The 12,756-nt window shown below is 45.0% G+C and overlaps 1 pseudogene; it reads right to left on the bottom strand.

The window, feature by feature from the left end:
* Nucleotides 1–10,214: 10,214 nt before the first annotated feature.
* On the bottom strand, nt 10,215–11,354 carry LOC135230539 (actin, cytoplasmic 2-like; annotated as a pseudogene).
* Between the last annotated feature and the right edge of the window lie 1,402 nt (nt 11,355–12,756).

Consider the following 12,756-nt stretch of genomic DNA (forward strand, 5'->3'; position numbering starts at 1 on the left):
AACAGTTAGCAGCCAAGCGCTTGACCACTGTGCCACCAGGACTCCTTTTCTGAACAGGCAGTGGGGGCAAAAGACAAAGCTGTTTGGTACTGAAAGATTGGCAGTTTGAAGCCACCCAGTGGTACCTCAGAGCCTGGCAGTGTGCTTCCAAAAAATCAGTCATTGCAAACCCCACACAGTGCAGTTCTACTCCGTACACATAGGGTTGCTGTGAGTCAGAATCGGCTTGTCAGCAACAGGTTTGGGTTTATTATTATTATTATTGTGGTTTGATTAATCCTCTTATTTTAAGACTACAATTTCTGAGGTTTAATATCCTCTTTTTTTCAGTATATTAGGCCTTAATTTTCCACCAGTTAAGGAAATTGAGCCTAACATCACAGACATGAACACTATACAATTTTCTTTAAAGCAGATAATATTGAAGGAGCCCTGGTGGCACAATGGTTAAGCACTTGGCTGCTAACTGAAAGTTCAGCCGTTTGAGCCCACCAGTGGCTTCACAGGAGAAAAGACCTGGTGATCTGCCTCCATAAAGATTACAGCCTAGGAAGCCCTATGGGGCAGTTCTATTCTGTCACATTGGGTCGCTATGGGTCAAAATCGACTTGACAGCACACAACAACATTAGATACACATTGAGCATCTAGCCTGTGTCAGGCTCTCTGCTCAGTCCTGGGATTAAAAAAAAAAAAAAAGCCTGTTGCTGTCAAATCATAATGACCTTATAGGGCAGAGTAGAACTGCCTCATAGGGCTTCCAAGGCTGTAATCTTTACGGAAGCAGACTGCCACATCTTTCTCCCATGAAGCAGCTGGTGGACTCAAACCACCAGCCTTTTGGTTAAGAGCCAAATGTTTAACTACTGCACCACCAGGGCTCCTTAGAACTGGGATGAGCTAGATGTGGTCCCTGCCCTAAACATTCTCCATGGTCCTACACGATCAGAGTGATCTCTGTGGGGGAAACAAAAAGCAATCATTTTTAATAGCTGCTGCAGAGCCTCCCATCAATCAGGCAGGCCATTATTTGCTCAATCATTTCCCAAATACTGCATGGTCAGGTTTTTCTTTTCTTTTTCTTTCAGTATAAAAATAGCATTACACATAATCATATCAAAAAGAATTAGATAGTTAATAAATTTAACAAAAGTAGTACAAGACTCGTATACTGAAAACTACAAAATATTTCTGAAAGAAACTTAAAAAAATCTAAATAAATGGAGAGATATTCCATGTCCATGGGCTGGAAAACTCAATATTGCCATTCTCTCTAAGTTGGTCTATATATTCAACACAATCCCTATCAAAATCTCAGCAAGCCTTTTTGCAGAAATTGACAAGCTAATCCTAAAGTTTATGTGAAAATGCAAAGGACCCAGAACGGTGAAATAACATTGAAAAAAAAGAGCAAAATTGGAGGACTTAGACTTCCTAATTCAAAATTTACTGTGGAGCATATTATTAGCGTAAAAACAGTACACAGTAGTATTAGTATAAGAATAGACATATGGACCAGTGAAACAAAACAGAGAGTTCAGTAATAAACCTTTATATTTATGGTTGCGATGTGATGGATCGCTTTTGTGTAGCCTTTTTTGCTATGGTCTTGTAACTCCCACCCAGGTGATTGAGTGGCGCTGTGCAGATAGGGTAATTGTAGCCCACCAAAGGAATTGGTCAGTTTTGCCATCCCACTGGGCTTCAAATGAGCCACCCGAGGGGTGGGAAGGAGATGATCCTACCACCACCAAGGAAGAACAGCCAGGAGCAGAGACCTGGGATCCCTGCCCTGAGAAGCTCCTGGAACCAGGAGACTGAGAGAGCAAGCTGTAACATTGGAGACAGCAAGAAGTGGCAGCAGAGACCCAGCAGCAGGACACAAGGTGGTAGGCTTTCCGGCCCACAGAAAGAGAAGGCTAGTGCCTTTGGACAAAGCTGAGGGCCAGGGAGAGGTGCGCCTGAGAGCACGGCTGGGAAGAGGCTGTCCTGATAGAAGAATTGTAACCTTGAGTGTTCCTGAGCCTAAATTGTAACTGTTACTTACCTAATAAACCCCATAATTGGTTGTATTGTCTGTGAGGTCTGTGTGGCCATTGTAATGAGCTATCGAACCCAGCAGAGAAGTAGAGACTGCCGTGGGAGGGACAGATGGTGTTAGAATTGGTAAAGATGGCAGACAGAAGAGTACGTCTGACCTCTGACTCATAGGAATCAGCCTTGAGCTGTTGATCTTGATTATCCTTCCTCCTTGTGAAGTTAGAGGAGGTCGGACACATCCCCATGCCGTTTTTACAACAGTAAATTTACTGAAGAAAAAAAAAAAAAAAGATAAACCACAGATTAGGACAAAATATTTGCAAATCATGTATCTGATAAAAGGTTTGTATCTAGGCAGGAGAGCAGTGGGATGCAGACCCCAAATTCTCATAAGACCAGACTTAATGGTCTGACTGAGACTGGAGGGAACCCAGGGGTCATGGCCCCCAGACCTTCTGTTGGCCCAGGACAGGAACCATTCCCAAAGCCAACTCTTCAGACATGGATTGGACTGGACAATGGGTTGGAGAGGGATGTTGGTGAGGAGTGAGCTTCTTGGATTAGGTGGACACTTGAGACTATGTTGGCATCTCCTGCCTGGAGGGGAGATGAGAGGGTGGAGGGGGTTAGAAGCTGGTGAAATGGACACAAAAAGAGAGAGAGGAGGGAGAGAGTGGGCTGTCTATTAGGGGGAGAGTAATTGGGAGTGTGTAGCAAGGGGTATATGGGTTTTTGTGTGAGAGACTGACTTGATTTGTAAACTTTTACTTAAAGCAGAATAAAAATTATAAAAGAAAAAAAAGGTTTGTATCTAGAACATATAAAGGACTCTTAGTACTCAATAAAAAGATAAATAACCCATTTAAACCTGGACAAAGGATTTGAATAGACATTTCAACATTTCAACACAGAAGTCATATGAATGGCCAATAACCACATGACGAGATGCTTAACATTATTAACATTCGTTCTAGGAATGTAAATTAAAAACACTTTACACCCACTACCAAAAAACCAAACCAAACCAGTGCCATCGAGTCGATTCCAACTCATAGCAACCCTATAGGACAGAGTAGAACTGCCCCATAGAGTTTCCAAGGAGCACCTGGCAGATTTGAACTGCAGACCCTTTGGTTAGCAGCCGTAGCACTTAACCACTATGCCACCACGGTTTCCTTACACCCTCTAGGTTACTATAAAAAAAAAAGATAGGTAATAACAAGTGTTGTCCAGGTTGTGAAGGAATCGGAACCCTCATACATTGCTGGCTGCTGTTGTTGTTAGGTGCCATCAGGTCAGTTCTGACTTATAGTGACACTATGTATGACAGAGTGAAACATTCTCTGGTCCTGCACCACTCTCTTACTTGTGTGCGATATTAATGATATTGTTTGATAATTTCCGCATTTCGTTGGATCACCTTTCTTTGGAACAGGCACAAACATGGATCTCTTCCAGTCAGTTGGCCAGTAACGGCTTTCCAAATTTCTTGGCATAGATGAGTGAGTGCTTCCAGCATTGCATCTGTTTGTTGAAACATCTCAATTGGTATTCTGTCAATTCCTGGAGCCTTGTTTTTCCCCAATGCCTTCAGCTTGGACTTCTTCCTTCAGTTCATCAATTCTCGATCATATGCTACCTCCTGAAGTGGTTGAATATTGACCAGTTCTTTTTGGTAAAGTGACTGTGTATTCTTTCCATCTTCTTTTGATGCTTCCTGCATTGTTTAATATTTTCCCTGTAGAATCTTTCAATACTGCAACTCGAAGCTTGAATTTTTTTTCAGTTCTTTCAGCTTGAGAAATACCAAGCGTGTTCTTCCCTTTTGGTTTTCTAACTCCAGGTCTTTGCGCATATCATTATAATACTTTGTCTTCTCGAGCTGCCCTCCGAAATCTACTGTTCAGCTCTTTTACTTCATCATTTCTTCCTTTCACTTTAGCTGCTCTATGTTCAAGGGGCAAATTTCAGAGTCTCTTTGGACACCCATTTTGGCTTTTTCTTTCTTTCCTATCTTTTTAACAACCTCTTACTTTCTTCATGTATTATGTCCTTGATGTCATTCCACAACTTGTATGGTCTTCAGTCATTAGTGTTCAATGGGTCAAATTTATTCTTGAGACAGTCTTTAAATTCAGGTGGGATATACTCAAGGTTGTACTTTGGCTCTCGTGGGCTTGTTCTAATTTTCTTCAGCTTCAACTTGAACTTGTATATGAGCAATTGATGGTTTGTTCCACAGTTAGCCCCTGGCTTTGTTCTGACTGATGGCACTGAGCTTTTCCATTGTCTCTTTCCACAGATGTAGTCAATCTGATTCCTGTGTGTATTCCATCTGGTGAGGTCCACATGTGTAGTTGCCCGTTACTGTTGCTGAAAAAGAGGTATTTGCATGAAGAAGTCGTTGGTCTTGCAAATTCTATCGTGCGATCTCCCACTTTGCTTCTATCATCAAGGCCATATTTTCCAACTAGTGTTCCTTCTTCTTTGTTTCCACCTTTCACATTCCAATCACCAATAATTATCAATGCATCTTGATTCCATGTTTGATCAATTTCAGACTGCAGAAGTTGGTAAAAATCCTCAATTTCTTCATCTTTGACATAGCAGCTGGTGTGTGAATTTGAATAATAGTCATTTTAGCTGGTCTTCCTTTTAGGTGCATGTCATGGATTGAATTGTGTCCCCCCAAAATATGTGTCAAGTTGGTTAGGCCATGATTTCCAGTATTCTGTGGTTGTCCTCCATTTTGTGATTGTAATTTTATATTAAAGAGGATTAGGGTGGGACTATAACACCCTTGCTCAGGTCACATCCTTGATCCAATGTAAAGGGAGTTTCCCTGAGGTGTCCCCTGCATCACATTTTATCTTATAAAAGATAAAAGGAAAGAGAAGCAACCAGAGAGTTGGGGATCTCTTACCACCAAAAAAGCAGTGCCGGGAGCAGAGTGTGTCCCTTGGACCTGTGGTTCCTGTGCGGAGAAGCTCCTAGTCCAGAGGAAGACTGATGACAAGGACTTTCCTCCAGAGCCGACAGAGAGAGAAAGACTTCCCCTGGAGCTGACACCCTAAATTTGGACTTCTACCTGACTAGACTGTGAGAAAATAAATTTATCTTTGTTAACCATCCACTTGTGGTATTTCTTTTTTAAGAGCAGGACACTAGATGACAAAGACAGCATATGAATATTATCTATAACTAACAGCATTGTACTTCAGGATTGATCTTGAAACGTTTTTTTGACAATGAATATGACACCATTTCTCTTCGATTTGTCATTCCAGGCACAGTAGACCATATGATTGTCTGATTCAAAATGGCCAACACTAGACCATTTCAGCTCACTAATGCCTAGGATACCAGTGTTTACGCATTCCATTTCATTTTTGATGATTTCCAATTCTCTTAGATTTATACGTTGTACGTATCATGTTCCTATTATTAACAGATGTTTGCAGCTCTTTCTTCTCATTTTGAGTTGTGCCATATCAGCAGATGAAGGTCCCAAAAGCTTGACTCCATCCGTGTCATTAAGGTTGACTCTACTTTGAGGAGGCAGCTCTTCCCCAGACATCTTTTGGGTGCCTTCCAACCTGAGGGGCTCATCTTCCAGCACTATATCAGACAATGTTTTGCTGCTATTCATAATGTTTTCTCTGGCTAATTTTTTCAGAAGTAGACTGTCAGGTCCTTCTTCTTAATCTGTCTTCGCCTGGAAGCTCTGCTGAAACCTGTCCACCATGGGTAACCCTGCTGGCATTCAAAATACCAGTGGCATATCTTCCAACATCACAACAACACGAAAGCCATCATAGTACGACAAACTGATAGACACGTGGGCACATTGCTGATGGGGATGTAAAAATGGTTCAGCCACTTTGGAAAATGACTTGGCAATTCCTCAAAAAGTTAAACACAGAATTACCATACAATCCAGCAGTTTCACTCTGGGAATCTACCCAAGAGAACTGAAAACATACATCCATACAAAGACTTGAATGCAAATGTTCATTGCAGCACTATTCATGCTACCCAAAAAGTGGGAACAACCCAGATCTGCATCAGCTAATGACTGGATAAATAGAATGTGGTATATCCATACAATGGAATTTTATTTGGCAATAAAGAGGAATGAAGTACTGGTACATGTTACAACATGAATGGTCATTATGCTAAGTGAAGGAAGCCAGACACAAATGGTCACATATCGTATGAATCCATTTATGTAAAATGTCCAGCAAAGGCGAAACATAGAGCATAGAAAGTGGAGTAGTGGTTGCCTAGGGCTGGGAGTAGGAGTAGTTAGTACATGCTAAGGGGCACAAGGGCTTTCTCTGGGGTGATCAAATGTTCCATAATTGGATTGTGGTAGTGCATTGTAAATTTACTAAAAGTCATTGAATTACACACTTAAAACAGGTGAATTTTATGGTGTGTAAATTACGCCTTAATACTGCTGTTAAAAAGTAAACTTGCAATTTTTCTTTAAACAACACATTTAATTTTTTCAATTTCGTCACGGTACGGAGGAGATCATTTTTCAGATTGCCTTGCGCCTCACTACCTGAGGCCTAAGGTTTGTTTCAGATTCTGGGGTCAGGATCCTTTCAATTTTCCTGCCTGGAACTGACAGGTCCGGTTCTTTTTACAGATTGGCGAAGTCTGGCAGGGCCCTTTGAAAGCAGGAGCATTTCACAGCTAGGAAGCCTGAGGCCCAGAGAAAGAAAGGTCCTTACCGAGGCTGCACAGGCGTTTGTCAGCAATCTCAGCAATGCCCGTGGCCTCACGATAAAAACACCAGGGGAACGAGTCCGACCAGGCGACCTTGATTCTTCCTTGTCACCATGCCGTGCCTGTTGCCCGCGAGTTGACTCCGACTCATGGCAGCCTCGTGTATGTCAGAGAGCTCCATAGGGTTTCCTTTCTTTTTACATTGATTTTTACTTATTTATATATTTCTTTTCATTGTGGTATCCATAGGGTTTTTTTGGAAGAAGCTCTCCAGGCCTTTCTTCTGAAGTGTCTCTGAGTGGACTCGAATCTCCAACCTTTTAGTTACTGGCCGAGTGCCCAATCCGTTTGTACCACCAGGAACTCCTCTTTTGTGCCAGAGCCCCTTCAAGTCCTCCGGGCATTCTTCCTGCCCCTATTGGAAATGCTCCTGTAGCCTCCCCCTCTCAGGTGTACAAGCACAGCCTCCTTACCGAGTGGCTTCCCATCTTCTTCTATTCAGTGTAAAGCCTCTACTCCCAAGCCTTGATCTTCCATATTGGCTCCCCTGGGGCTACAGCCACAGAGGGTGGAAGAGGTAAGTGCAGGGATGGTCTTCTTTAATCGGTGTGGTAGTATAGTAATTGGGCTTTGGCACCTCTGGGCAAGCTGATTCTGTCCCCATGGGGCACTTTTGTGAGCTCCGAGAAGAACTTCCCACCATGGCCACCCTCTGCATTCCCAGACAACGGGGACACTCTCCAGCTGTCCCTTATTACCCTCCACCCCCTTGGTTTCTGCAGCCCCCTTTCACCTTCAGCCTCTTTGCTGTGGTTGCCCTACCCTGGAAGGAAGCTCTCTTGGGGGGAGTCCTTTTCAGAAAGCTCACCACCACCTTCTTTCCTAGGGATCCACTTCCTACCCGTGGAAACGTCTCCTGACATCCGGGCAAAGCAGCGTGCTCCCAGAGCTGCTAGTTTGCGGGCTGCCTGGCTCTTTACATATGTAGTGTCTCTGATCCTTAAACTGCCAAGTAGGCATTTCACTCCCCACCCCCCTCCGCCTCCTATTTCCCCCCACTCCCCCCATCCCTGTTTCACAGATGAGTAAACTGAAGCCCACACAGCAAGCAGAGCTGGCTGCTATGAGAATCCAAGTCCGACCGGCCCCAAAGCCCTTCTCTTTCTTCCATGTTAAGGGTCCTCTTGGCCAGGCTGTTCATCAGCTTCAAGGTCATTGTCATCATCAATAGCAAATATTTACTAAGTTTCTGATCATGATAAGACAGGTCAGACCAGGCAATCTAGGCAGACTGGAGGATCAGGAGTAGAAGGGAGACAGGACTGCTCAACTGAAGTCTGTCCTTCTGGGGTCTAGGCCCATAGATTCTAGAAAGTAGATCTGGGGAAAAAAAAATCACCAGGCAATATGCAGCCCAGGGGCCAAGAGACAGGAGGTGGAGGTGCCATTAATCAGGGCTTCCAGAAGCTAAGACGGTGGTCCCTAATCTTTGCTGCCAGTGTAATCACCTAATGATATTTAAAAAATACTGATGCCTAGACCCCACCCGCAGACGTTTTGATTTAGTTGGAATGGGGAGCAACCGGGGACATCAAGACTTTTAAATGCTACCCTGGTGATTGTAATGAATATCAAAGCTGGCAGGGAGAAAGGTGTGGGGAGGAGAGGCAGGCAGCTCCAGAGGTTGGATTGCAGGAGGTGGCAGCAAGGTAGCCTGAGGAATCCAGGGCCTGGGATACTAAGGTGACCCAAAGTAGGAACTGGGAAATGCTAGTTGGAGGACAGGGGAAGAGAGCGGAAAGAGTGAAGAAGGGAGGGAACAAAGGAAGAAGAGAGGCAGAGATCCAGGCAAGTACAGTGAGTTTGAGTCTATGTCACTGACTTGCTGTGTGACCTTGGACAAATTGTTTCCCTTCTCTGGGTGTCTCCATTTGTAAAAGGAAATTAAACTTGATGATGGCTAAAGATCCTTCCAGCTCCTGGGTTCTAGGATGTTCCAAGCCCCAGCCAGCTGGGCTCCTAGTGTGAGCTGATGAGATAAACCCCAGATCTGTAGACATGTAAACAGTCTGGTACAGACATCCATGAGCAACTTTGACCCCTCTCCGGACTCCCCAGCCACTCCTCTTCCTCGCTGCCAGACCTGGCCTTGGCTGTGGAAATTTCCTCTCAGCCCCTCTAGGCCAGCCCGGGTAACGTGACTGTCCTGCTTCCAAGTGGAAATTTCCACTCATCCTCTGACAGCTGGTGGGAGACGCAGAGGCATGCAGTTGGAGACGAAGAGCCCATGGAGATTGGAGGAGGGGTAACTCCTGGTTACAGGCCACTCAGGCTTAGTCACCAGCTGTTAAGGCATCCTTCCTTCACCAAGTATTGATTGAGTGCCTCATCTACTGTGCTCTGGGGCCTATTCTTGGTGGCAGGGACACAGCTGCAAATAGGACAGACTCAGTCTCCACCCTTTTGAAGCTTATCTTCTAATGGGGGAAAGAAAATACTGTATATATGAATATGTATTGTTGCTGTTAGGTGTCGATTCTGACTTATCGCTACCCCACGTGGCAAAGTAGAACTGCCCATAGGGTTTTCTAGGCTGTAATCTTTACAGGAGCAGACGGCCAGGTTTTTCTCCCACAGTATAAAAAAAAAGAAAAATGCAGCAGGGCAGTGGTTAAGTGCTCAGCTGCTAACCAAAAATTTGGTGGTTTGAACCCACCAGAGGCTCCTCGAGAGAAAGATGTGGCAGTCTGCTGTCCTATAGGGTCGCTATGAGTAGGAATTGACTCAATGGCAATGGGTGGGAAGGAAATAGGGAGTGATGCTGGGAGCAGGGTCAGCAAGCAGGGCCTTGCTGCTGCTGAGGACATTTGTGATTATCAGAGGGAACAATAAGTACAGAAGCTCTGAAGGAGGGCCTTGGCTGGTATGTTGAGGAAGGCAGTGGGGAGAGTAGAGGTGATGAGGCTAGAGGGACAGCAGGCGTCCTGCGGACCTTCTGACCATGGGGAGGACGTTGGATTTTATGGTTGAGGCTCTGGGGAGCCATGTTGGGCAGGGGTCGGCTTGAGCAGTGGGGTTACATGTTCTGACTTCTTGTTGTTAGTTGCCATTGAGTAATTTCTGACTCACAGCAATCCCATGTGTCCAGAATAGACTGTTCCATAGGGTTTTCAAAGCTGTGACTTTTCAAAAGCATACTGCCAGGCCTGTCTTCCGATGCACCGTTGAATGGGTACAAACAGCCAACATTTTGGCTAGCAGTGCGTAGCCATTTGCACCACCCAGGGCACCACATGCTCTGACTGACATTTTATTAATTCATTAATTTTACAACTCACTGCAATATTTATCTTAATATCAGGTACAGGCTTCAAAGACAATTTTCTTCTCAAAGGCTTGCTCCCATTTTGTGGGGCCAGCATACCAAAAAACCCACTGCCATCGAGTTGACTCTGACTCATTAGCGACCCTATAGGACAGAGTAGAACTCCCTCATATGGTTTCCAAGAAGCGGTTGGTGGATTCGAACTGCTAACCTTTTGATTAGCAGCTGTAGCTCTTAAACGCCGTGTCACCAGGGTTTCTGGGGCCAGCATAAGTGACTATATTTTGCAGCTTTATACTTGTGAATTAACTTCGCACAGCAAATGCTAGGCAGTTGTATCATTCAGGATCATTTTCAATGGACAAGGTGGGCCCGACACATCTTCCTGCTGCTTACTGATCTAAGTCTGAGGGAAGGTGGAGAGAGCAGCCAGCACGGAAGTCACCAACACAGTGTTCTTGGTGCCAGAGGAACCACCCTCTTCATTTTCATTAGCGTGGGTGCCAAGGGTGTGATTTCTTCTGTATTGTCAGCAACACCAGAGCACATGGTGGAACCAGCAATGCTGTGTGGGCACACAGGTCCTCGGATGCCAGCATCACATTTCAAGACTGAGTAGGAAGTGGTTTCATGAAACGCCACAGGATTCCAACCCCAGGAAAGAAGGCCGGAGAAGATGCTCTGGACGCTTTAATCTCTCATTGCCAACAGTGTCCTCCTGACCATCCAGAAGCTCATCGCCCTTCTCCAGGGAGAAGGAAGAGGACCGTGCAGCAGTGGCCGACTCCTGTTCTAGGTCCAGGGTGACATAGCACTTCTCCTTCATGTCACATCATGTCCCTCTTAGCTGTCGTCGTGAAGCTATAACTTCTTTTTGTCAGGATCTTTATAAGGTAGTCTCCCAAGTTATGGTCAGCCAAGTCCAGATGCCAGCATGGGGCAGAGTATCACCCTCACTAATGGGCACTACTCCAGAGCCCATAATGACCCTGTAAGTATGAACAGTGGCAAGCAGGGACGCAAGCCTGAGCAGCAGCATACACGGTGGGTGTTGAAGACCTCAGACCTGATCTGGGTCATCTTCTCTCTGTTGGTCTTAGAGTTCAGGGTCCTTGGTAAGGAGAACAGGGTGTTCCTTGGGCAACACAAATCTTGTAGTAGAAGGTAAGGTGCTGAATTTTTCTACATGTCAGCCTAGTTCAGTGGGGCACTTCAGGGTCAGAACACTGCACTTACTCTGAGCCCATCACCCACATGGCTATCCTCCCCCAGTTTACAATGATACTCTGGGGGCATCATTCCCAATAAAGCAAGCTTTGCACATGTGCTCCAAAGATGCCACCAGTCATTGTCAATGATGAATGAGTACAGCAATTTCTTCTTCCACTTTGCTGTAGTTGAGTTGGCAAAGGCATTGGGCAGACCACTGGGTTGGGGAAACTGACTTACATTTTTAAGGACCACTCTGGCTTTCTGTGGAGAACACACTATAGAGGGGCAAGGGCAGAAGCAGGGAGACTAGTGTGGAGGCTACTGTGAAGATCCCACCAAGTGATGGTGGTGGCCCGAGTAGGGGAGTTGTGGAGGAGGGGAGAGGTGGTTAGCTAGCTTGTCCTTCCACTGTCCACTGTCCACCCACCTCCCTGAAGGACACATTCATGGAACTTCATAGTTATCATTCTTCTTTCATGTGTTCATTACATCAAGACATATTTATGGAGTGCCTGGACCCAACCCAACTCACCACCCATTGGCAGCTCCCAGTGCCTACTGAATCAAGTCCAAACTTCTTGCCCTAGATAAGGTCTTCCATGGCCTCCCAGCTTCATGTCTCTCTACTCCACCCCCTACTCATAGCCCAGCCATCACCAAATGACACCTCTCCTCTGTCAGCCTTCCACGTGCTACTCCCTCTGCCGAAACAACCCCTCCTGCTTTTTCACCTATTTAACACCTGCTTTCTCCTTTGTGACTCAGCTCAGGTGCCACCTCTTCCAGGTAGCTCCCCCTCCCCCTGGTCTGAATTGTTTGTCCTTTTCTGTGCTTCTCTGGTACCCTCACAGCTGGACTGATAAACCTATCATGATAAATGAAGAAGAAGCTGAACTTCTCAATGATTTCATTCTACTTGGATCAACAGTCAATGTCCATGGAAGCAGCAGTCAAGAAATTGAACGATGTATTGCACTGGGCAAATTTGCTACAAAAAAAAAAAAAAACCTCTTTAAAGTTTTAAAAAGCAAAGATGTCACTTTGATGACTAAGGTATGCCTAATCTAAGCCATAGTCTTTTCAATTGCCTCATATGTATGCAAAAACTGGACCATGAAAAAGGAAGACAGAAGAATTGAAGCGTTTGAATTATGGTGTTGGTGAAGAATATTGACCGTACCGTGGGCTTCCAGAAGAACAAACAAATCAGTCATAGAAGAAACACAACCAGAAAGCTCCTTAGACGTGACAATGGCAACACTTTGGCTCGCTTACTCTGGACATGTCAGCAGGAAAGACCAATCGCTAGAAAAGGGAACAAAAACAAGGGAAACCCTCAATGAGATGGATTGACACAGTAGCCACCATGATGGATTTAAACATACCAACAATCATGAAGATGGCACAGGGCTGGGCAACATTTCTTCCTGTTATACATAAGATCAC

This window comes from Loxodonta africana, chromosome 3 (assembly GCF_030014295.1).
Source record: "Loxodonta africana isolate mLoxAfr1 chromosome 3, mLoxAfr1.hap2, whole genome shotgun sequence".
Lineage (NCBI taxonomy): Eukaryota > Metazoa > Chordata > Mammalia > Proboscidea > Elephantidae > Loxodonta > Loxodonta africana.